Source organism: Coptis chinensis, chromosome 7 (assembly GCF_015680905.1).
Source record: "Coptis chinensis isolate HL-2020 chromosome 7, ASM1568090v1, whole genome shotgun sequence".
Classification (NCBI taxonomy): Eukaryota; Viridiplantae; Streptophyta; class Magnoliopsida; order Ranunculales; family Ranunculaceae; genus Coptis; species Coptis chinensis.
In genome coordinates, this window is record NC_141462.1 from 47,188,700 (window position 1) to 47,215,590 (window position 26,891).

At 37.8% G+C, this 26,891-nt stretch overlaps 1 long non-coding RNA gene, 1 other non-coding gene and 1 pseudogene across 2 annotated transcripts; 1 reads left to right on the forward strand and 2 right to left on the reverse strand.

The window, feature by feature from the left end:
* The first annotated feature begins 5,436 nt into the window (after nt 1–5,436).
* Nucleotides 5,437–5,543, forward strand: LOC147487729 (small nucleolar RNA R71). Its single transcript, XR_015203390.1, has one exon. It is a non-coding gene; the product is annotated as a small nucleolar RNA R71 (small nucleolar RNA).
* Nucleotides 5,544–9,231: 3,688 nt separating this feature from the next.
* On the reverse strand, nt 9,232–10,171 carry LOC147487730 (uncharacterized). Its single transcript, XR_015201945.1, has 2 exons — nt 9,855–10,171; nt 9,232–9,776 (listed from the first exon to the last, which is right to left on the reverse strand). It is a non-coding gene; the product is annotated as an uncharacterized LOC147487730 (long non-coding RNA).
* Nucleotides 10,172–10,345: 174 nt separating this feature from the next.
* LOC147487731 (tubulin alpha-1 chain pseudogene) lies at nt 10,346–17,865 on the reverse strand (annotated as a pseudogene).
* Nucleotides 17,866–26,891: the final 9,026 nt, after the last annotated feature.

The following is a 26,891-nucleotide window of genomic DNA, read 5'->3' on the forward strand; positions in this document are numbered from 1 at the left end:
CGGGAATCGCTTGGGTTTGAAGGGGGTGAGTGATGGAGTTTAGGTGTAGTGTGAGTTGTGAGGATAGATTGTATCAAGTTTATATAGGCTTAAAGTTGCTAGAATGGATCGGAAAGTTGCCAAAACTAATTTCGGCAGTTTCCGGAAATCCTAAAATTTCCAAACTCGAAAACGGAAACAACTCATATCCTGGATTCTAATTCAAACCCAGTATCTCTTATTTGGATATTATGACTGAATGTACCTATTTAATCTAGATTTCATCCTACAATGATTCTCAATCATAGATATGCCTATACGGCCATATTTTCACCTTACTCCGCAGTAAATTCTAACACTAGGGTTTTTTATAAAAAATAAAGCGTGAAATGATCAAACCACCCCCAAACAAGTTTGGAAGGTGGGATTAATATGAAACAAGCACACAAACTGAAAATAACCCCTTATATTAAAATTTTCATTCGGAGTATCACTACAAAATTCACATTACTGAAATAAAAATTACATTACAATAAAGACAATCAAAAGTAAATAAAACAACAACTACTAAAACATAAATAGCAGGGGACTATCCTCCTCATCCTCTCTAAACACCTCGCCATCGGTGGTGAGGGCACTGACTTCAGTGGTGGCTCCGGGCTCGGAAGGTCCAGCATCGTCCGTCCTTCGCCGACCGGCGCCATGCCTAGTAGTATTTTGTGTCCTCGAGGCGAGTGCGTATGAGGTGGGAGGCGTGCTAGCATCTCTACTTCTGAAGTGGCGCTGGGGGCTTCTATCTCACCCCGCTCTCATCATCTCTCATCCCCTCGGGTGCGGATCTCGGTTGTGATGAATGGTCGCTGTCGAAGTCCGGAGGTCTGCACAGAGAGTGTTGAGTGAACGATGCCCCTATGAAGCATAGCCATGCGCTTCGGCATCGACCAACACCTCCGAAGGCATCCAGTATCAAAGCAGGTGCCATCCTCCTCATCCTCCTCCGACTCATCCTCATCTACCCTCTGCTCCTCCTCCTCAGCCTGTTCCCCTATCCTCGGGCAATTTCCGGACTTGTTGGACACACTCCCTATAGATACGCGGGTTCCGTGCGGGGGTAATGTAAATCCTCTAAACCGGGTTGCCTTCATCTTCAACATGATCTTAGTGATAAGCCGCAGAAGAGGTGCCAACGACCGTCGAACCTCGATCATGTTTTAAAAAAACTCGGGATACGTAAATCGTACTTCCGCCTCACGGAGTATCCATAGGACGTGGGCAGGTCGGACCGATGTCCGCGACCTTGTCCTTGCCTAGGACATTCCGACCAATCCATCGGGTCAGAAATGCGGTTGGATTTGGTCCTCGTGGATGCTGGCGCACACAATGGGAGTTTGGATTGTAACTCCCATTGATGGCGAACGCCCATCAACGGCTCACCCCCGTCAAACTGGGGATCTGTAAAAACGGCATCAGATTGATTCTAGGGCGGAATGCCTAGAATCTCACCAACGATCCGTAGTCAACTCCCTCCTCTTCTTCCTCACCAACACAAAAATCTTACTCCCTCCAACTCCACGGTGTTATAGAACCGCCCCGACCAAGTCTTCGTGATAGAAGTCCTCGGTCGAAATTACCACAGACTACTCAGTCTCTACTAGCCATTTTCATCACCGTGAAAAGCGGTAGCGAAATGGTCGGCAAAGGAACACTTGCTCGGAATAATTCGGCGTTGAGCCATCTAGTGTTTGGAATAAGAATTGGGGTTTAAATAAGATGTGGTGGTGGTGGTTTTACTTGACCGACTTGAAGAAGCGAGTGGGAGGTGGTGGAGTGGTGGCGGCAGCACCAATTGGTTTTGATTTTTCGGTGGTTTTCGAGTTTTAAATTGGTGGAGTTTGTTTTGATTGGTGTTTGCAAACAAAAATGGGTTGGGATATGATTTTGGAAAGTGGGTTTATGGTATTTCTTTTAAATTTTTTTTTTTTTTTTTAGGTTTTGGAGCTTTGGCAATGGCGGTGGAAGTTGAAAAAGATGAACTGTTGCGTGAGAATGTAAGAGCCTTGGCCAGCTTCTCCATGGGCGCTGGTGAAGGGAGAAGTTGGGCCCAAGCCCAAAATCGAAATTTTCGATTTTTCGATTTTCAGCGAATTTCAAATCAAAATTCCAGCCGTTACCGGTCCGATTTTTAATGAATGATATATGGAAATGATCAGGAGAGAATTTCCTATCCAATGATCCATAAAACACTCTATTCCGACCCGGATGACATACGAGATAGTGGAAAACGCTCGAAGCGTGCATGGCGTAAGTTATGCCGAGCGAATGAACTCTAAATTAATAGATCATGTCAATCCGAATCGTAATACAATAAAAGCGGCCTAAGCAACTCTAATGGGACATAAAACCTTTAGTGCGAAAACATTTAACACCCCACCCCAAACAAATTTTTACAAGAATTTTAGAAAATTTGTTTTAGCGATAAGGTCTTTTAAAGTCGATTCGAGACTTCATAGATTACTATGTTTATTTTATTTTTTATTTTTTATTTTAGTTTTAGAAGGAAAACAATAAGCAATAAAGACATAATTCACACCATAGAGAAACATGACTCAAAAATCCGAGAAAAACATGCAAGAGTGGAAAAGCGTGAACTATGTGAACCGTGGACTTAGGATCGGTACTTACAGCCACACACTCCATAGGGAGGCCGGTTACCTTAATGGTGCACTCACCAATATATTGGAATGAAAGGGAATGCACCAACACAGAAATTTGAGTCGTTTATAGTCCAGGATACTCAAGACTTTATCTAAAACATATGTATGAACATGCGCGGTTGATCATATATCAACAACGAAATAGTTGTGGATCATTCCATAAATAAATATCACGAAGACATATCCAAACACAATGAAGCACCACGATTTCCCTACGACCGACCCTAGTGGAATCAAAAACGAAGTCGGATAACCTTATTGTGTAACCTATCATGCACCTTCTTTTTCATTTTTGAATGAGTGGGTGTACTAGTAAATAAGTGTGGAAAAGTGAATGGTTGTGAAGGATATGGTGGATATGGATAAGTTTTAGAAAGGCAGTACTGTATAACAATGAGGGTTGTTGGTTTAGCACCGAACTCATTCATTTGTGTGTAGGGATTTGTCTCAATTCTGAAAATGAAGGTGTCACAAAGTTTGTCCTTACAAGTATCACGTTTGCTAGGAGGATTTAAAAATTATAGAGCACTGAAGAAACAACAGGATCGAGTGCAAACTTCGAGATTCCTTTGAAAGGGTGGAAGGAGGGGAATCGAGGTGGATCTTGTGCAAGTTAGTTCTTGATAGGGTGAATTGTATCCTACTCGAAGAAACTCATCAAATTCCTCATCAAGATTGGTCATATCCACATTACTATGGTAGTCCTCTACATCTTTTGAGAAAGTTATCTATCCCGATCCTCATCAATAATATGTGTATCGACTAGTGTAGGAATGAAAATGTTGAGTCCGACTTTCCAAAGGAAAGAATTTTGGGCATATGATCATCATGGAGCGTGTTGTTGAAATAATCTCGAGCAAAGCTCGATCATGCTAACCTCTCCATCCATAGGCTAATCGGGTAAGCGTGTCCTTGTTTTAAAACATTGACTTCAACAAGATGGCCAAAAGACATGGACATTGAACCATCACGGCAATTAATGGCGCATTGGCATTTGCCAAGAAAGGGGCGCCCTAAAATGATGGACAGAGTCGTTAGCGACTTACGTATCGAGGACTACAAAATCAGCGGATAGTAGAAATCCTGAACTTTTACCAACACATTTTCGACTACACCCTTAGGATACTTAATAGACCCGATCACTAATTGCAGCGTCATTTTAGTGGGTTGCATCTTGTCTAGACCTATTTATGCGTACAAATAAAAAATGGGAGTAAGTTAACACTAGCCCCGAGGTCTAATAAAGCGGTGCGTCAGATAGGAATCTCCTAAGGTGCATTGTCTGATAGGGGCGACCGAGGGGTCCTTACTTAACAATTCCATTATGTTCGGATAAGGTTGGGAATTGTTACATTAAAAAGCGTCTTTTGGTATATTTGTCTTCACGCCTAGTAGTACACAATTCCTTAAGAAACTTAGCATGATGTGGTAGCTTTTAATAGCTTCGAGGAAGGGAAGGTTTATAGTTAGATTCTTAAAAACATCCCTAATCTCCTCATAATTTGTATCCTTAGTTAACATGGCTAATTTTTGTGGAAGCGGTGGTTTTACGTCTATATTTTAGCAATGGTATCACACGGATGATGTTTACCCGTAGCTTTGTTTCTTTGGTTGTGTTGTAGCTGGTACCTCTACGATTGGTAGGCTCTTGGTTTCTATTTAGGTATCTAGTAATATAGCGGTGTAGGGGCTATTGGTGGGGTAACTATAGGCATAGTTACTTTGTTATCAACCACTCGCCGAGCGAGGAGAGTGGTGATGGCATTTATCTCACCTACATTTTCAAATTCATTACTAGTATTATCCGTTACCTCAAAGGCTGTGTTTGTTGTTTTAGGATTAGGTATTGCGTTACTGGGAAACACACCTTTGGTTTGGGCTTTATCTTGAGCCATTTGTTGGGTTAAATTAGTTACGGATTGTAGAAGGTTTGGTTGGTTGGATTGAGCCATGGTTTGAAAAGTTTTTGGCTCACTTGTATAAAGGTGTCAAGGCGATCGGTTGTTGTGGGTGTAGTAGTCACGGGTGGTATTCTTGGAACTATTTCCCGTGAATTATTTATTGGTGGATTTTGATAGTTATTATTTTACCGGAACGATACCTCTATTAGCATTATAATTATTATAATTACCTTGACCTTGTGCTTGACCTTGTCGAGGTTGCACTTGGTTGTTATAATTATTAAAATTACCCCGACTCATCCTTGTCGTAGTGGAGCTTGGTTAAAAGCTCTGCGTTATCTAACTTTATATTGATGATTGTACCCTTGAGGTGTGGACGTTTTGGTTATTTCTCCAACCGAAATTGGGATTTTGTCTCCAAGGGGCGTTAGGTTCACTATTAATGGAACAAGTTTGTTCATAGGCAATAGGACAGTGGGATTCGGGATGCTCAGGACTCCAACAGAAACTACATGGATTTGAATTTACATTCATAACGGGATTGGCTTTTGTGTGATATGGCATCTACCTTTTTTAGTGAGGATTCAATAAGAGTTTTAAGCTCGGGATCTGATTTAACCTCAAACATCTTGGTAGCCTTAAATGTGGAAGAAGAACTAGTGGAGCGGGAGTAATCGTCACTACCCCCCCAATTATTATTACGCTTAGTTTGGTCCTCTAAAAATTTATAAGCCTCCGAGGCTCCTTTACTTAAGAAACTACCCCCGTTCATTATGTCAAGGACTTCTTTATGGTGATGTTGAAGTCCTTTGAAAAAGGCACGAACTAACGTGTCTTTCGCTAAGTTATGATGTGGACACTCTATAAGCAGATCGGTGAAACGATTCCAAGCCTCTGAAAATGTTTCATGAGGATTTTGTCGAAAGAAATGAATCTTAGAAAGCATCTTATCCGTCTTTAGGGGTGGGTAAAAATGTTCCATAAACAAATTTGAACAAGTTTAGCCCACGAGTCCTGAAATTAGGCTTTGGGCGAGTTAATCAAGACGCGCTTTATCGAAACTAAGGTGAAAGGGAATACCCTTAATTTAATTTGTTCGAACCAACCGTAGGATGGTGGAATGTTGTTAGGACTTGTTCAATCCTACGAGCGTGTCTTTGGTAAGGTTTTTCATGGTTTAGACCATGAAAACGGGTAACAAATTAAAAATATTTGGAGGGATTAAGAAATCCCCATTTGGGTTTGCTAGAACGATGCAAGATTTGGGGCTATCGCCAAGGCTTTGTAGAAGTCGAGAGAGGAGTCTCTCTTTCTTCCCCCATTATATCAGGTATGGTGTGTGTGATAGTAGTTAGAGGTGTAGTGTGTGGTATACTAGATAGACTTGATTGTTGATGTTGTTGTGTATTTACGTTCGGTGTTTTTGTACGACCAGACCTTAATCTCATGCAAGACTAAGTCGAGCTTAACTACACATGCAACACTCCAAACAATTCTGATATACTAGTATAAACCTCTAACAGGAGATGCGAGGTGTGGAAGAAAGGATTACCTGATTGCGTCCTTGCTTCGCTTATGAATAAGCGTCTTGTTTGGCGTGTTAGGTGTATATAAGAGAATAGAACACTGAAAAACTTGACAACTCAAGTTCAAATCAAACCGTGGAAATCACGGAATTTCGAGAGAAGGCGGCGGGCGCTATCTTCTAGCTTCCGCTTCAAAGTCGAAGCTCGATAAGATAGCGGCGGGTGGCGCTCTCTTTGAAGCCGTGGTATTTCAATGTATAAGCGAGAAGTCCGAAGAAGATAGCTGGTGGCGCTCTCTTTGAAGGAGGCGCTTCATCGTTTTCTCGCGAATTTTTCCAAAACTGAAAGCGGCAACCCCGGTATGAATCAAACAAGGGTGGGTGGGTGAAATGGGACTTAAAAATTACTAATTCTATTATGAAAACAATGCTAAAGTGCAACTAAGGCGGCGGCATGCCATTTGATAAACTTCAAATGACTAGTTTACCCTCTGAGAAATAAGCGATGATTTCCAGCGTAAAGTAAAACTAGACTTAATGATGCTATATGTTTATCAAAGAATTTACTCTCGGTCTATCGAAATAGAATGGAGTACGAAGTTAAGTTCCACTCCTAGTGCTCTAGCACGGATGTTTTCTAATCTAACTAGTCGCTTTTAAGTCTATATGAGAGTTTTCTGAGGGAATTATACTACGATGCAACTACCCACAAGATGCAACTAGTCGGTTATCGAATACTAAGGGAATGCTACGTTGATTCTATGATAAGGAGTTAGAGGGGGTTGATTCCACCTTAACTCAACTTAATCCACTAACGCCGAATAAATTAAGTAATCGAATGAACGCTTCGTGAGAACAATTTGGTTATTCCTAATCCCTAATTATACATGGCATTTCTACCAATTCATAACTAGCATGTGAACAATTAAACCCATTCTCATGGTGAACTAATCATTTCTAGAGTGGAATAGAAAATACGACGATTCTACGATAATCGGAATCAAGCTTTCATCAAGGCTTCACAACCCCCTCTAATGGAGGTTTAGCCTTGAATCATTCCGCAATCATTTCCATTTATATTAAAACTAAACATAATATAAAGCATTGAAATTTATTTAATTAAACAATAATGAAATCTAATTTAATGACTAAATTGAACTAAGGACATGAATTGAAATTAGATCTAGAATTGGAATTGACAAAATCGAAATGGATAAAGAATACTACTTTATTGATCTAATCCAATGAAGAACAAGATTAAGGTTTAATCTAATAAAGGATTTGAAACTAATTAAATAAAACAATTAAATCTAGATCTAGAAGCTATTTTAATGGCTACTTTCTATTCTAAGCTATGAACCCTAATTCTCTACTAATTAATCTACCATTAACAAAGACTTAAGCTTTTGTTCTTATACATTCAGATCCAAAATTCGTGCATGGGCTTGGAGCCATGTTTTGGGGAGAATCGGGGCCCAAAACCCCATTCTTTCGATTCAAAAAGGCCTCTTCAGCTGCAGTTGACTTCCACAGACTTTTCGTCCACTTCTGCTCCTCTGATTGGGTCAAGGCTTGGACCATTGCAAAGCTCTTTCGAGCCGGTCGTTTTGACATAAGGTATGCCCAATTAGGTCCGAGTCCAAAGATACGGCTTCGGAAGTTCTAATCGACTTTTGTTCTCGTATCTCGCTAAAGTGGTACATTTCGCACATAATGGACTTTGAAGCCTGAAATGCATAAAAACGCGTAATCAGTGTTAACTCTTACTTATTATTCACATAATTGGTCTAACAGTATGATTATTAAGGGGTTAAAACTACAATTTTGGGCTCTTATCACCTTTCAATAATTTTCTCCAATGGTTCTATATCGGGAGGTTTTTTTTCTCTACATGGGGGCGTCTCGTTCTTTTACATTCGTAAATCAACAACATTAAGTTTTATACAGGTATGTTATCTGACATCACAATGATATTCAATAGCCAACATATACTTTATTTTTATTTTCATAAAAAGAATTTTTAGCTCTACGGTATTACATACTCGCAATCACATGATCGTTGGTTTGGGAAAATCCAATGGTTTCTTCCCAACTTTTCGCATATACAACTCGTACAAATCTTTGTAATTCATCTTCTCACGTTCTAGTTCATCGCCCGTTTCTATTAAAGTCTCTATCAGTTGTCTTACGGACGATTCACAGTGTGCCATTTGCACGTGATCTTGGCCGAGCCACTCGTTTAAATCTGTCATTCGCTTGTTATTTTTCTCTACCTCTTTTTGCGCACGTTTAAGTTCCTGATCTTTGGTCGCCACGAGTGACTTCAATTCTATCACATCTGCTTTTAAGTGTTTGTGTTCCTCCATTGCCTCACAGGCTTTCCCAAATTCTTCGTACGATCTCTCCTCTGCTTCTTCCGTCTGCTCGGTTAAGTTTTTGTTTTCGTCTTCTAACTCTCTAATGGTTCCGCTTAATGCTTTGTTTGCCCCTTCCAATTTTTGGTTGAGTATCTTCACTTTCTCTATTTCTTCTAAGGCATTGACTTCATTCGAAACGATATTTTTCTTCGCGACTTTTTCATGAATTTCTTTGGCTGCATTTCACGCCCGTTTTAACCTGCGGCGAAAAATATCTGATTTCATCAATCTTTCAGACTTAAACACAAGTTTGCAATAACTAATAAAAAAAAAATACTATCATACCTGTTTTATACTATCGAAAATCATTGACACTGCTCTGTCATATTCTCCGATGTTCTCCGTATTCTGGTCACATTTTTGATATTTTTCGAGCCCTTCCATTGGCGTAATCCCGGGCGATCCCTTCACTTCGTCTTCCAAACTTGAACATCTCTGCTTCATCTACCAATTTCATCGGATTAGTGTTGAACACAAATTTCTTTACTGTCCTAACGCAATAGTAAAAATCAACGTCAACTTACCATTAACAGATTCTGTGGTTTTCCTCCATGAGTAGTATTACCCCTGACGCCACTTGCCAGTGGTTGTTGGATTCTTTGCTCCTGCATTTTGCTTGCCGTTTATTTTCTTTCACCTTCACCGACTTTGTGTTCTCCGCTGCACTATCTTTTGTAAGTATCACTGTTTCATTCTTTTCCTGTATATACCAAACCAGAACGAGATATTACATTTCACCACACTTTTTATATATCTATGTTTTCTACGGTACATACCTTTTCCTCTTGATGTTGCGTATGTATTATATTTCGTCTGGAATGTTTGGTGCATTGTAGTCTCGTCCCTCGAGGCATCATACATTGTAACGTTGGTTGTCTCTCTTGGTCTCCGTTCGCCCGTTTTCTTGTGGCACATCTTCTTTTGTACAATTCACTTTTTTTGCTTGGCAAACTCAGCACTAGTTCTCGCTGTGTTAACTCCGTTCCATCTTCTTTTTCACTATCGTTGTCGCTGCCGAATATTGCATTTTTGAGACTCTTACTCTTCTTCGCCATTTCGCTATGTGTCTCCTTGGACCTATCGGGCCGTTGTTCGATACCCCCATATTGTCGGAAATCAACGATATCATCAAAGTAGCTCAGATCTACCAATCTTTCGTCAGAGCATTCATGAAAGAAGAAACGAAGGTTGTTCTCTACTTCTTTGTCCAATTCAATATCTGGTAGTGTACTCGCATTTTCTGTTAGACACAAAAATAACTCGTGTTAGTCAACAGTTTACTCATAGTACTATTTTCAATACTTATGTTTTGGCTTACCTCGAAATTTGTTCGGCACTTTAAACTCTGTCGGATTCCACTTCCCTCGCAAGCGGTACAGAAATCTATCCCATCCGGTGTATACTTTTGGAAACCCTTTAAAACTTCTGTTTGAATCATTGAATTCAACTTCAAATTTTATGTACCCTTTCGTCAGTATGGCTTTCGGTCGTATCAACGCAAAGATTTCTTGAGCCCCGAACCTTCTGTTAAATTCATTTTGTAAACGGTGCGCTCTCGTAAAAATTAACCAGAACGATATTGGCAGTTGTCCCGGTGCAATTTGCCACCACTCCAGTAATTGCGCTATTTCTTTGCTCAACGGAATTGCACTTCTGCAATTTAATTGTGTGTAAGCCATTACTACTTCATCTTCTTCGACTTTCGTTTCAAATTCGTTACACTTCATCCATCTCAAATTTTCGAGTCCTAGTATTTTTGTATTTCCTTTTAGCGACCATCGACGCGGTTCGGATAGTCGCCAGATATCGTCACCTTCTTTCCACCTCACCAAGTCTGCGATCGTCATCGAAGTTTTCTTCGAAAGTGTTTTTCGCCCGTATAGTACGGTAGTTTCTACCTGAAAAAAAGCAAATAAAACCGGGTCAGATAGGTCAAAAATCGGGTCAGAAAGCTCAAAAACCGGGTTCACTGGGCCAGATTAATGTAACACAGGTACGGTGCCCTTCCTTTGCTGGTGTTGCACCGTATCTTGTTTGTTATTTCATATTTCGGATGCACCTGCCATATTAGTAAAGAGCAGGTACGGTGCCCTTTATTAACTAGCATTGCACCGAATCATATTTCTTGATATCAGTTTGAAACATGAGCGCCATCGTCGTTTTTTTTTCTTTCTCTCGCATGTTTGCTGTTGGTTCCTTTGAAAACCTTGTATGTGCACGCCTCTCACATCTTGCTGTTTCAGGCAAGATGCAAAACGCTTTTTTCTTTTTTTCTTTTCTTTTCCAGCATCCCAGTAACAGGTTGAGTTTTTTGCCGATACGCGGGTTTTTTTTTCGTGGTCGCTCCGATCACCTTTTTACTAGTGCGATAGTAAGAATAGATGAAGACGATGACGAGAGGAGTTACCTGGAACCATAGGAGCGTATAGGTGGATAAACACAATACTAACCTTTTTTTTTTCGCCTCTCGACGACCAACAACGCCACAAGACGGACGATCGATCACTCTCACTATGGTTTGCTTGTCTTTTCTTTCGGTTAAACACTTGCTACCTCGATCACACGTATCTCTCTCTGAGGTTTGTGGTACGTAGGGGTACAGTACTAACCATCTATTTTTATAGTTTCTTTTCCGAAACTTGCGTGGTCCAGTGTCTAAGTCCTTTTGTAAGTCTACTATATAAACTGACTTAAAGTGGATAACTAACCTTTATCCAATCCGGATTTATTTTAGCATCCTAGTTTTATATGATGTACACTTCTTTTATAATTCCTTATGCTCACTTATCACGCTACTCGTATTCATATTTCGGAACAAATTTTTGATTCTTGTACATTTTTCGAATTCCAATTATTTCGTTCACAGTAATTCGCCGATTTATGTCCATTCCGTCGGATAATTCGCGGATTTTTCTCCACAGTTTTCAACGGTCTAATCCTAGTATTGCTATTCCGCTGGTACGCGTCATCAACATCACTTTCGCCTTGTTACGAAATGCGTTCGGTACAGTGTTCGGCACTCAATTTCTTTTGAAGTTTTATTTATGTGCATCTTTTATTTTATCTGTGCATTTTCGGCCATTTTTTATTTAACTACGTCATTGCGTCCCGTACACGTTAATTTGACATTATTTCGTTTCCGATAATTCACGAATTTTTTCCGATTATCCATTTTCCTATCGTTTACGTTCACACGACACTTTATTATACATTTCGCTTACTATTTTCGTATTCCATTTTTTCCTTGCTTTTTCTTCTCTTCTTTGCCATGTGAACTTTGTTCGCATGACAAAGAGGGGGCGGTGTTTCGACCCCCACATACGTGGCAAACGTCCATTAGTAAGGGCCTCTATTTTATTCGTTTAATCAACAGGGCTAAAGCCCAATTCGCAATATCATGGATCAATGTACAAGCCCATTAACTCATGTGTCTAAGGCTGAACCTTAGCCACATGGCTTGCCACCAATATACGTTGATTTATGTCCAGATTCATTTCTTATCAAAGAGATAGTTATCAGTTGACAGTTATATTCTATCACAATTACTCAAGATACAAGATTACTTGAGCTACAAGGACTCTCTACTCTACCTCTATAAATATCAAACTATTTTTCATAAGGAACTACGTGGAAACTTGATCCCTAGAGAATAGATCTTGGGTACGTAGGCAGCCATTATTTGGTTCAGTTTCATCTCTCCCAACATCAAATTCCTCTGTTTCTTAGTGCGTTCTTTACCATTGCTCTCGTTGTGTTGAAGCAGTTTACTGCCGAAACACCTACAATTCTAGCAAGACATTTCTATTTGAAAAATCAGTTCGTTTTTCAAAGAGTAAAAAAGGTAGAATAGTTGAACTTAGTTAACTAGATTGCTCTCAAACTACCTTAGAATTTTTTTTACAGAACCAAACACAATGTGGCAATTTTATTTTGATACATCATCCTCATTTGACTAACACATTTGATTAAAGCATTACTCAAATAATAATAAAATGAGTTGCTTTAAACCAAATCAAAGTCAGTAGCCTTTGATTTGAAGGTATGATACTAGTATGCTACATATGATACTAGTCTCCATACACCTCTTCTGTTCGAATATTTTTTCGGCATTGAAGGTATATAATACTAGTCTACTACAATTGTAAAGCTATATAAACACGACATTTCTAATTCCACAAAATGCATTACCACTAGTATAAAGCCCGCTTAACTATCATGTTTCATCAAACAATGTTGAAAATAAAAACACTTTACTCACATAGGAACTGAAAAATAGAATATGGGGGAAAATAATAAAAATGCATTCTTACAGTTGGTTATATATCAAATGGAGCTTTCATAATTCGTATAAGAGACAAAAAACAAAGATAGCCAGTGCACATATATAGAATACTAAATTTTCACCGACACTAAAATATAGAATACACACTTACAGAAAGCAAAGAAAAACAACCAAGGAACCTGCTTGTCATCCAAAGCAATTTAAACAAGAAGATCAGACATTATGTAAGAAGCCCTTTGTCGAACCACACAAATCAAATTGGACAAACTTACCAGAAATTATGGCGACATAATATGGTCTTTAGACGAATATTCTCAGAGCTGAAATTAATCAAACACAAGTTTTAATAAAACAGCTAGAAAAGAAATCATGTTACACTTAACGAACACGAGTTTTAAATAAATAACTTAAATTTCCATCTTTTAAAAGCCGGTGTTCAAACGAGTGGTAGTGGAAGTGGAGGAGGAGATGTGTGGTGGCAGAGAGATGAGGTGGCGGCTTTGTAGTGAAGGAAAGTGAAGATTTTTTAAGGATTAAACATGCAAAAACTACCCTCCACCTTCTCTCCACTGGGGGCAGGTGCACGATGACAACATCACCACCACCAAAACAAGATGATGACGTGCTGGAGAAGAAGGTAGAAGATCTTTTGAAGCTATTTTACTGTAGTCGTTTATTTGATGTGAAAAAACAAAGTGATTTTACTTCTTTTTGCTGTAGTCGTTTATTTATGTTGACTAGAACTCATGAACGTGGTTGTTGTTTAACTTAAAACAAACAAACAAAAAAAACGAAGTGAGAATGGGGGGAGATTCAAACCAATCAACTAAATATTCAAGCGGAAATTACCTGTTCAGGTTGAGAAAGGCGGTGTCTGTAGTGCCAATGAAATTCAAGAGAGGTAATGGTGTAATCAGCAGGGCTATTGCAGCAGGCGAATAGTAGAAGAAAGAGAAGCTGAAAACTCGGAAGTTTTAGAGTCGGCTTAATTATTTTAATTTGAGGGTGGTTTAATTTTTCATGAAATTTTAGAGTGGGAAGTGAAATCTTTGCCGCCTGATAATTGAATAGATATGCCGACGGTTAAATAGTACTGCCATGTTTAGGTGTCCGTTGGAAACAAACAATGGTTAAAGCCCGTCGAACTAGCCGATAGCTAAAAACTCTCGGGCAACCGTCGGATAGAATAAAAAAATTGGAAAACCCCTGAGAAAATATTGGACGAATGGCCAACTAATACCCGACGGATAACAGGCGTTGGTAACTTCCTATGGTTATAAATCGTCGGGTAATCTTTCTGGAGTCTGTCGGGTAAAGTCATTTTTTTGGTAGTGATTGTTGAGTGTCTTCAGCTAAATTCTCGAGAAAGTTGTAGGCTTCCTCCCCATCCAATGATGTAAACTTACCTTGATGCATTGATTGTATCATCTGCTTGTTCATAGTAGAAAGTCCTCGAAAGAAAAAATGAGCCTGTGTGCTCTTATCATAACCATGATGTGGACATGAGACTAGCAGATTATTGAATTTCTCCCAGCTTTGATGATATTCTTCAGTCACCTTCCCTTTGAAATTGTTGATGGCTTGCTGCATGGCATCTGTCTTCTGTGGTGGGTAGAACTTGTTCATAAACTTTGTTCTCAACTTCTCCCAGTTGTTGATTGAATTGATCGACTGTGCAGTTAACCATTCGGATGTTTTACCTTCGAGTGAGAGTGGGAAAAGAATTAACTTGATACTCTCATCCCTGATATTCTGGTTCTTGAAAGTTCTGAGGACTGATAGAAATTTGGTCATGTGAACATAAAGCTGAACATTGTCTGAACCATTAAACTTTGGAAGTATAGAGATTACTGATGCTCTAAATTCAAACTGATTAGCTTCTGTCTCTGGAAAAACAATACTGCTGGGTGGGTCTCCAATGATTAGTGAATAGAAATCACTCAGCTTCTTCCTCTGTTGTGCTTGCATGGGTGGGATAGCTTCAGGATTATTTGGGTTCATAACACCTCCATCATTGCTTGCGGCCATTGTTTCAATCTCATCTAGTATTCTTGTGAGTTAGTTGTTAAACCTTGTCCACTGTTATGTTCTTACCAGACGATGATATGGACGACGGGGCATACACTAGAAAATGCTATGTGAAAATGACGAAAAATCTATCCTACAATGCTTGAATAATATGCAACTATTCTAAATTATACTAAAATGTAAAACTACTTTCCTTCAACTGGGTTGGGCTTTGCAGCTAGTATCTCGCCCGTTGTCTAAAGCTGTCTCTTCTAGGGTTATGGTGAATCGCTTGGATTGCTTAAGTACCACGGCCCACAGACGATAGTCCATTTGTCAAGATTCAGACAAGAAACACTAGAGTTTGATATTTTGCTGTGTTGGCTTACAACTTCAATTGTTGAAAAGATCCTAAATGCAATTATACTAGAAAGCAATAAAACTAAACTATGATGCAACTATACTAAGAATGAAATAAAAAGAATGAAGTTTCGACTAACCTAGATGGTAAATCTTGTCTTCAAGATGTCTTTCAAGCTTCTCTCTTTCTTAAAAGGATGGATGATACGGCTAAAAATTACCTCAAGATCCAAACTTCTAATCTTGAAAGAAAATGTTAAACATAAACAACTTAAAACGGCAGCGGCGTCATTTGACACTCACTCCTTTTGTGTGTGTAGATGGTGTATGGATGATGTAGATAGATGATGGTCGTTGAACAAATAGAAGCGTATCAAAACCTAATTATCCCTCAATAAGTAAAGGATGGGTAGGGTATCGTTCCACTTGTAAGTTTATGTTTATATGAAGGACAGGACTGGAAAGGGGGTTTGAGAGATTAAAAACTAATATTGTAGAGATTTAGATTCTAATGTTAAACTAAACTAAATTAACTAAACCATTGGGAATTTATAAGAGAGGGAATTCAAGATATTAGAATCCACCAATACTTTTAATCTATGACCTTATGCTTCATGGTTGTTCTTACAAGTAGACTACAATTAGGCAATCGAGCAAGTGTCAATGCCCTCTTGGACGAAACATCGTTAACAATTAACTCTACTTAAGGTTGTTCCTATGTTTATGCTATTAATATCTTATTTCCTTTTATGTAAGCTCAGGCAGCCATTCAATGTATTACCAAGAGCAACATCAAGGAGTACTTCCTAATAGGGCGGCCATTCAATGAATCACCACTTAAGGCAAACACAAAGAATACTTCCCCTAGGCAGCCACTCCCTGAGCTACCCCTTCTAAGGTAACACAAAGAATACTTCCCTAACTCTAAAGAACTATACTACTAGAAGAAAAGTCAAGAACACTAGCATGATATTAATATTGCAAAACATAAACCCTATTCTATACTTCCATCCCCTGGTGTGGGCAATGGAACTAATAACTAAAAACATAAAGAACTAACCTGATTGAAGAACACCATGAACCAGAAGAATCATTAAACCTTAAGCACTGGCTTCATCTCCTCCCTTGAAGGAGAATATTAGTCTTTCATATAGAAGGAAGAACACGAAGAACGAGAAGAAGAAGACCCGAAGAACATAAGACTAGAAAGACTAATTTATTAAGACTCAGCTAGTTAAAACCGATATTTTATTATTAATCTCTCTCTACCTCAAGTTCTGGAGACAAGAATATAAGTGAATTGGCAATTTACATGAGGCACTTTGGTCCTCTATTTATAGGGGTTACAATGAGCTCTAGAAGCATTCCAAACCGTCATTTGTTTCCTAATACAAATAGACTTCTTTCAGAGTCCAACTTCGTCTCCAAAACTGAGAAGGAATTGGCTACAGTGTCGATTCATGCGTCTGGACACACTATTCATGTGTCTCAGACGCGATCAATGCGTCTAGACGCTCTATCCATGCGTCCCAGACGCATAAGTCTATTTTGTCTCTTCTGCTCTATCCTTCTATCCTCTTTTGCGGGCTTTGGTCCAAGCAACGAGTCCTTTGGCCTTGGCCTTCCAAATAGGCTTTAAAATAGGTCCAAGTCGCATCTTTAATAGCTTCAATTCCTTGGCCTTCTCCATGATTGTCCACGGGCTTCCCATGTGATCCTTAATGCTCCGAATTGCTCCATTTTATCCCTTTTTCTCTAATATTCTACAAAACTCTCTTTCTCACCTGTAGAATCTTAAAACATAACTTACAAACACTATTAGTCCACTAAGATGGCTAAACAAGAGGCATAATCGAGGGTTAAATTGCACTTTTTGAGCACTTATCAACAACTGCTCGTGGTAAGCCTTCTCAACAGAGATAACTGGGGCATAGGAAGAAAGCATGAAATGGATGCGGGGATATGGAACAAGGTTGGTTTGGAACTCTGTAACGTCCACATTTATGGCTCCATCAAACCTCAAGGATGTAGTCAAAGACAATATGACTTGAGATATCAAGCGATTCAACTTGGTGTAAGTTGGCCTCTCAATATCTAGGGATTTCCTACATATATCATAAATTGCTTCGTTGTCTAGGAGCACTGCCACATCTGTGTGTTCAAGTAGAGAATGGGTGGAGAGCACACTGTTGTAAGGTTCAACAACCGCAGTAGAAACCTGAGGAGAAGGATATATACTGAAGCCAAACTTTGATTTCTTTCCATAATCTACAGACAAACGTTCCAACAACAACGAACCCAATCCAGACCCAGTCCCTCCACCAACAGCATTGAAAACCAAAAACCCTTGCAAGCCAGTGCAATTATCCGCTAACTTTCTCACACGGTCAAGATAGAGATCTACTATTTCCTTCCCCACGGTATAATGTCCTCTGGCAAAGTTATTAGCAGCATCCTCCTTGCCAGAGATAAGTTGCTCGGGATGAAAAAGTTGACGATAAGTCCTAGTTCTAACTTCATCAATAACTGTGGGCTCCAGATCAACAAATATGGCCCTGGGAACATGTTTTCCACCACCAGTCTCACTGAAGAACGTATCAAAAGCATCACGTCCAACACCTATTGTATTATCACTAAGGCATGATACCATCAGGTTGGATTTCATGTTCGAGACAATAGAGTTCCCAACATGAGTTACCAACTTTAGTTATCTTTTTCTTGTTTTAACATACATACTAATTATTAATTAATTAATGAAATAATGAGGATATAATACAGCGTAATCAGGCCATTGAACAACATACGAATACTTTGCACAAAATGGAAACTCAAAAAGTGAAGAACAAACTAGTAAAACCCATAAGAAAATCACCTCGATTTAACTGAGAGTATTAAATTTCGTATACCCCTTCAACCCTAAACCTTAAATTCCTGGATTAAGCGACCCAATCTACAAAACGAATTTTCAGTATCAATTTCAGTGAACAGAAATAAATAAGTGACGTACCTTTGTAGAAACAAATAAGAGAGATAAAGTACGTACCTTTGCAGAAACAAATAAGAGAGAATCAAAATAGTGTGATGAGATAATAGTATTTGGGTAAGCTATGAAATTTGAGGGGGAAACACAAAATTCGTCAATATTTTTGGTGGGAAATGGTTTCTCAATTTTTTTGGTGGGAAATGGTTTCTAGGGCTAAAAGTAGAAGTCTCGACAATGGGTTAAAAGGAGGAAGTAGACAGACAAAGACCGACGATTATGAACCAACTGGTAACAACTATCTAATATGAGAAATTAGTCGTGGTTTATATTTAGACAGTTAGAAGTCGTCCTATTGTGGGGCGTCATGCCTGTCATAAATTCTCTCTTTTGACGTAGTATATCGACTTAACTTGCTTACAGAGTATGCTATGTCAGGCCTTGTACAGTTCATGACATACATTAAACTGCCAAGTATACGGGAATATTCTAGTTGAGATATGCTATCTCTAGTATTTTTGGCTAAATGAAAATTTACGTAAACTAGTGACCTTTTTGGTATGATGTTATATTTCTTGAACTTTTCAAGAATCATCTCAATGTAATGAGATTATGATAGAACAAGTCCATCTTCCATCCTAGAGATCTTATTTCCTAGGATAACATCAGCGACACCTAAATCTTTCATGTCAAACTTACTAGACAACATTTGTTTGGTAGATTTTATGACATCCATGTTACTACCCAAAATTAGCATATCGTCTACATAGAGACAAACAATGACACATCCCTTTTGAGTGTTTTTGACATAGACACACTTGTCACACTCGTTTATTTTGAAACCGTTTGACAACATTACATTGTCAAATTTCTCAGCCATTACTTAGGTGCTTGCTTTAATCCATATAAGGATTTAACAAACTTGCAAACTTTCCTTTCTTGTCCAGGAGCAATAAACCCTTCGGGTTGTTCCATGTATATTTCTTCATCTAACTCACCATTCAAGAATGCCGTCTTTACATCCATTTGATGTATCTCAAATTCATGTATTGATGCTATTGCTATTAGCATCCTTATGGAAGTTATTCTTGTAACTGGAGAATAAGTGTCAAAATAATCCAATCCTTCCTTTTGTCTAAAACCTTTAACCACAAGTCTAGCTTTATACTTGTCGATTGATCCATTAGTCTTAAATTTCTTTGTGAATATCCACTTAATCCCAAAGTCTTGGAACCTGGTGGTAAATCCACCAATTCCCATGTATGATTTTGCATTATGGATTCAATCTCTCTATTTATTGCTTCTTTCCAATAAGTAGCTTCTGGAGATGACATTGCCTCCTTGAACGTTTGAGGATTATTTTCTAACAAGTATGTTAGAAAATCAGGTCCAAAAGACGTTCACGTCCTTGACCTTTTGCTACATCTAGGTTCCTCCTCAATTTCACTTTGTATAGGATGGTTACTAGTTGTAGCGTCTAAAGTTCTCTTTGTTGAACTTGGCTCTATACATATGTTATACGGAAACTTATTTTCAAAGAATGAAGCATTCCTTGACTCAATAATCGTATTAACACGTATATCTTGGATCTCTGATTTATGAACAAGAAAACGATATGCACTACTATTGTTTGCGTATCCAATGAATACACAATCAATAGTCTTGGGTCCTATCTTCATCTTCTTAGGTTTAAGGACTTCCACTTTAGCAAGACACCCCCCACACTTTTAAGAATTCGTAGGAAGTCTAATAACCTTTACACAATTCGTATGGTGTTTTAAGCGTCTTCTTGTTAGGAATCTTGTTGAGAATGTAATTGGCAGAAAGCAAAGCTTCCCCCCACAAATTCTGGGGTAAACCAGAACTTAACAACATAACATTCATCATCTCTTTTAGAGTTCGGTTTTTGTGTTCCGCAATACCATTTGATTTAGGTGAATAAGGAGCTGCAGTTTGATGAATGATTCCATGTTCAGAACAGAAACCTTCAAAAAGTGATTCATATTTACCTCCTCTATCACTCCTTATAACCTTAATCTTTTTGTTTAGTTAATTTTCAACTTCATTTTTATAGTGTTTGAACACTTCAATTGCCTCATCTTTACTTCTCAACAAGTAAACATAACTATATCTCGTGTTATCGTCAATAAATGTAATTAAATACTTTTTACCACCTCTAGTTTTCATGTACTTAAGATCACATATATTTGTGTGTATTAAGTCTAGAGATTCAGTACTTCTTTCAATGGAATGAAATGATGATCTGGTCAACTTGGATTCTACACAAGTTTCACATTTATGGTGTAGGTCTATTTTTATCTTTGGTATATAGTCCAAATTAATTAATCTCCGCAAAGTATCATAATTAACATGTCCTAATCTACCATGCCATACATGTGAAGACTCAATCAAGTAAACAGAATATTCAACTTTATTGGCGCTCAACACATCCTAAAGAGCCCATCCTAAAGATAGCCCTTTCCCACTAATACATCATTCTTAGTTAGTACAAATTTATCAGAAACAAAGACTAACTTAAAGCCATTCTTGCTCAGCAGTGACCCAGAAACCAAGTTCTTGCGAATGTCAGGCACATAGAGCACCTCATTCAGAGTTAGTTCCTTCCCAGAAGTCAACTTTATCACCACCTTTCGTTTGCCTTCAACCTTGGATGTAGAAGAGTTTCCCATAAAGAGTTGTTCTTCCTTTTCCACAACATGATAAGTGGTGAACATCAACTTGTTGGAGCATATATGGCAAGTAGCACTAGTATCCGCCCACCATTCTCTTTCATTTCCAATCATAAGACATTCAGAAACCACGGCAGATAGGTTCATGTCATTAACATTATCAGAAAGCGTGTCCATTGTCACATTTGCTTCAGTCTTTTGCTTCTTGTACTTCTTTGGCTTGCGACATTCACTTGCCTTATGTCCAGCCTTCCCACAGTTGTAGCACTTGCCCATGAACTTAGTAGGCGTACTACTCTTTTCACCTTGAGCTTTGTCTTGGCGCTTCCTTTTTCCCTTAACACTTGATCCTTCCACAACATTGGCCTTTGCCACCATGGGATCCTTGCCCTTCTTCTCAGATAGGCGGTTATCTTTCTCTATCCTTAGACGGACAATCAGTTCTTCAAGATTCATATCTTTGCGTTTATGCTTAAGATAGTTCTTAAAATCCTTCCAAGATGGTGATAATTTCTCAATCATAGCAGCCACTTGGAAAGATTCTCCTAGGGTCATTCCTTCAGCAATGACATCATGGAGGATTACTTGAAGTTCTTGGACTTGGCTTATGACGGTCTTACTATCCGTCATTTTGAAATCAAGAAATCTGCCAACTAGGAATTTCTTCATGCCAGCATCTTCACTCTTGTATTTCTTGTCCAACGAATCCCAAAGTTCCTTAGCAGTCTTGAACACACTATACACATTGTATAATGAGTCAACCAACCCACTAAGGACATAATTTCTACACAAGAAATTAGCATAAAACCAAGCATCCTTGGCCAAAACCTTCTCCTTGTCGGTTTTATCAGGGCTCACATCAGGAGCCTTATCCCATAGAAACCTTGCCAAGTTAAGGGTGGTCAGATAGAAAAGCATCTTCTGTTGCTAGCGCTTGAAATCAGTTCTATTGAACTTTTCAGGCTTCTCCCCATGAGGAATAGAATGGGAAACAGCAGTAGGAACAATAACAGCAGGAGTAACTGGTGGTGTTGCCATATTCTGAAATACAACTATACGTTGTTATTCCCTTAAACCAAAAAAGAAAAGAAAACAGAAACAAATTCTATTCGGCAAAGAAGAAGAAGAAAAAGAAATCTGTCTTAAGTTGTTAGGAATATACAACTTAATTGTACTTACTCTTTACCAATTACCAAACTATACAAACCTTTTGTCTTGTAAGTGTCTTGTACTTCTCAATTAAATCCGAGCCTAGTGTAGATACATTATATCCTTAAGATAGATTTTCTCCCTCACGGTGCTTGAAGGTTAATGGGAAACTGTCTCCCAAGATAGAACAGATTTCCTTCTATAAAAAGCTAGCACTTCAATTCTATAGAATCAGCGAACACAACATAGTATTTGACTAAGAACAGAGAGAGAAGAGAAAGATCAGAACTCTGTGTGATCTGGTGTGTCTTTCTCTCTAAATTCATCTACTATTTATAGGTGAGTGGTGCCTCTTCGAAATAACACAGTGACTATTGAGAAAAAGTAAGCAACTCTTTGAAAAGTCACATGTTTCGAAAAGACACACCATTTCGGCTTAAAGCACTGTTTCGAACCAGTGCTTATTTTGAAAGGTCACACCTTTTCGGCATGATGCACTATTTTGAACTAGTGCACATTTCGAAAGATCGCACCTTTTCGGCATAATGCACTGTTTCGAACAAGTGCATCCTTTTGAAAATGTTTTTCTCACTTTACGTACTGTTTCAAGAAAACCAATTTCATCTCAAGTGGGGTAACTTGGGAGACAAATTACTCATTCATATCACAAATCTATTTTTCTAACACTAGATTTATGAAGCAAGGAAAGCCATGGAAGTTCTTTTTTGTGAGAATTTTGGGGTAAGTCTCAATTTACTGCATTTACTTCTCACTTCACAAATGATATACAATTTTTCATTTTATGAGAATATGAATTTCAAAGTTTTAAATATTTAAAAGCCCTATGAATTAAAAATAGCTTTTTATAGAAGTTAACTTGAGATGCATATCACATGCATTTATTGCTAGACTTTGGAGATGGAATAGATCACGAATGGATGTCCAAAGGTGTTTTAATGGATATTGTTGTTGTTGTTAATAGTAAAATTGAATTTTAATGGTTGAGCAGTAAAATTGGACTTTTGTTACAATCTTGATTTGCTATGCTCACTCATTGTATGCTTACAAAGTAAGACCATGGTTGAGAACCACTAATATAGTTTATAGATATTGCGTTTCTTACTATTTATGCATATCCCAAGTATGCATTGCAGAAATTGGATTTCGCACACAAATCCTGAATGCAGAATATAAAAAAATTCAAACCATGTGCAAATCCATGTAAAAAGGGAATGTAAAAAGTTGAATTGTGTATGGTTGCATTTTGGTTGTATTTGTATCATGAAAACCCCTAAAAACAAGGACTTCACTCATAGAAAGCGTTGTGGTAGAGGGTTCATGCCCACCCTGTATGTTCGTTAAACTTAGTTTAACATGCAATTAGTATTGTTTCCATTGGATCTCTTAGTTTGTTTTGTATATAAATTAATGAGGTTTTCTCTTTTATCTATCAAGAATTTTACCAGTTTGTCGAATCGGCAGTTTAATTTATCACTTTATCTTAAGTTTTCATATTCATTTACAAGAGTTTATGGGGACATGTATCATGGTTTCAGTTATCCATATAATGTGAATATGCCTGGATCGATCACCAATTCCTACAATTGACATGATGGCCAGTTATATGGACCGTAGTAGTACCAATATCCATATTACCCATCACCAACCCCTCCTAACAAGCCATACAATGCTAATTAAGCCCCCGCTAGGCAAAGCGAGCTATCCACTTCCATCAGCTAGGGTTTAGACATGTATGGCAAGTACTAACAAATTTGAGGAAAAGCATTTAAAGATTCCGTTAGAGTATAGGGTTATTGGAGAAATGATGAATTGTTTGAGAGAAGTGATTGGAAAGGAAAAGTTAATGCTTCAACAGAAATTACATAGGGCCTTGAAAGTAGTGCAGTGGAAGGAAAAATATGATCATAATGATCATGAGAATTATGGAGTTATTGAACATGAATAAGAGGGTCCTTAAGATATTATTAACTTTTATTTATAGAGAGCAAAGGGTTTAAGTCTCCATGTATGCTTAAGGCTACGAGATAGGCAACTAGCCATACCAAGTGCTTGATAGGTCTTCATAGAAGGAGTCTAAGCATTGATATCTAAAAACTACATACCCTCAACTCCAATTATGCACAGCACGTACACAAGAATAACATTTAAGCACAATTAAAAGCCACGAAAGTGTTACATCATTTTTTATTTCTTTGTACATGCATTCATTTGAATAATTACTATGACGCCACTTTCTTACATATATTGCACTTGCCACCCGAAAGATTTCTTTCTTCAAGGATTGATGACAATTTTACCACCACTTCCCGCAGAAGAGGAAGAGAAACCACTACTTATTGCTTTGGCCGCAGAAGAGGAAGAACAAGAATCTGGTTTCATTAATGTTTTATTCAATTTGATCCATATGTATACCTTTAATTGAGTTACTCTTATCTCGGATATTATTTTCGCTCTGGTTTTCTCCAGGATCTTTTGTCAATAGCCACTTTTGCCGAACAACATGAAGTACGAGAGTGCTTCATCAAAGGTTAATATATATATATATATATATATATATATATATATATATATATATATATATATTCATCAACAATGTAACATGCATATATGTCGCACTTAATAAGCTTAATGATGGTTTTGGACAGTCTAATTATTTTTTATATATATATTTTTCAATGTAAGAGTTATTCTATGGGAAAATCTACCATAGTCAAGAAGTCAATGGCAGGTATGAGGACTTTCTTTCTGATTTTTTTTTTATACTTCATTAACCTCTATCTTTGCGTTATTGTGATTATCCAACTTATATCATGTCCATTATTGTAACAAGGTATTGTGAAAGGAAGAGCTAACATGGCAGTTGATAAGATTTTCATTATATATAGTAGCTAGAGCCTAAGATGGCCTCACCTAGAAAATACTTAGGTAGCCGGGGATTCATTTTCCTTGCTCGTTTTTTAAAATTAATATATTTCTCTGTAGCACTAATATATATGAATATTTAGTGCTAGAATTGTAGAATTGTCATAATATTTGGTGGCTTTTGTATGCCTAAATACTAATTTACGGAGACTTTCAAGACGATATATGAGAATAATGAATGATGGATGAGTACTTATCTTTTAGACAATAATTTATAATGTACGCTGAATTTTGAGATACTGTTTTTTTAAAAGAAGTTTGTGTTTTAATAGTACTTTTATTGAACTACAAGTTGTTTACCACATGCCAACAACAATGAACAGTTAGTGATATGCAATCAAGAAGCCTCATTCTAGTTTTGCAGAGTTTGTTCTATGAGCTCAAATACAGCGAGAAGCCGAGAATAGTGTTGCGACATAAGAGCTTACCAAATCTTTTGGATGGGATACAGACGATTCTTCCATGCAGCATGATGTGCAAGAACTCAATAGGGTTCTTTGCAAAAGGCTTGAAGACAAAATGAAGGTATTGTACAGTGGTTTTATGTTGAGGGCATGTTTGAGATGGTCCGAGTTGCTTTGAGGTGTTATTGTGGCCTTGTGGGGGGTTTTTGTGAGATAGTATGAGATATTTGTTTATTGATGCTGGGAAATATTGCAAAGGGTATACAACGGTTATTTGAAGGGGATCTCATAAGTTTTATTAAATTCATGAACGTGGATCACAGTTCTATGACGAAAGAGTCATTTATGGTATACTTTTTAGGCTAAAGTCAACACTTTATAAGTTTATAAAATAAGGGTTTTGTTCTTACATAAATCTGAACAATGTGTGTGGCAGACCTTCACCGGGTGTTAAAGGTGGTCTGGATGTTTATGCTTCTCTTGACAAGAATGTTGGAGTTGAAAATCTTGAAGGTGATAACAAGTACCATGCCAGACAACATGGTTTACAGGTTGGTTGCTATCCACATGCCATATATACTCTATAGTATTTACATATTATATGAAATATAGAAATGTTGGCTAGTTTCCTACTCTATACATGGGGCGTAGATATGCATAACAACAGAATTTTGATGGTAAATGTTTACCATGGCTTAATTGAATGTATTACTGATTGAATCAAAATGCAGATATAGACTATATATTCTATGTATTCGGAAGTATTACATAATCCTTGAGCACCTCTTGATACTTCTTCACTAGGATTAGTCATTACATATTTTATTTTTCGGAGTATTAGACATTGGAATGATCGCATGGGCTTTTCTGGATGTTAGAGGGTGTCCCGTTCCTTGATTTTCCACTCATACTTTAATAAAAATGAGGTGCCAATTTCAGAATCTTCACAAAAATCGGATTTGAGTGTTTACAAAAAATTTACCAAAAGCAAAGAGAATGGGATGGATCATTTTTTAGTGACTGAGGTTGAATTGTAGGGTCATTGATTGAATCCAAGTTTAGAAGAGCTTGAAGCTATCATTTGGATACAAACATTTTCTGTATCTCTGTAACTTTTTTCTTTTACTCAATACAATTACCATTAAGGAAGAAGCTAAAAGGTGGGCTGAATTGTATGTTGTTATAAACTTTGACCCATTTTTTCAGATTTCTACTTGCTCTGGTGAGTTGATAATTGTCCATCTTACACATGTGCATGCTATTGTTAGCTATGCATGTTATATCATTTAAGAATCCAGATATCAGTGATATGTTTTAGGTATATATTTGTTGCATTTTCTATGGTATTTCATGGGCTTGAACAACAACCGTTCATCCCCTTGAAACAATAGTTTACAAAGATTTATCAAAAATGGAGAGAAAGGAAAATGTTTGCTTTTAATATTTGAATGGGGCTGAATTGTATGTAGTTATATGCTTTAACCATTTATAAAGTTTTCTAGCTACTTGCATATGGGGAGTTCATAATTGTCTTTGATAT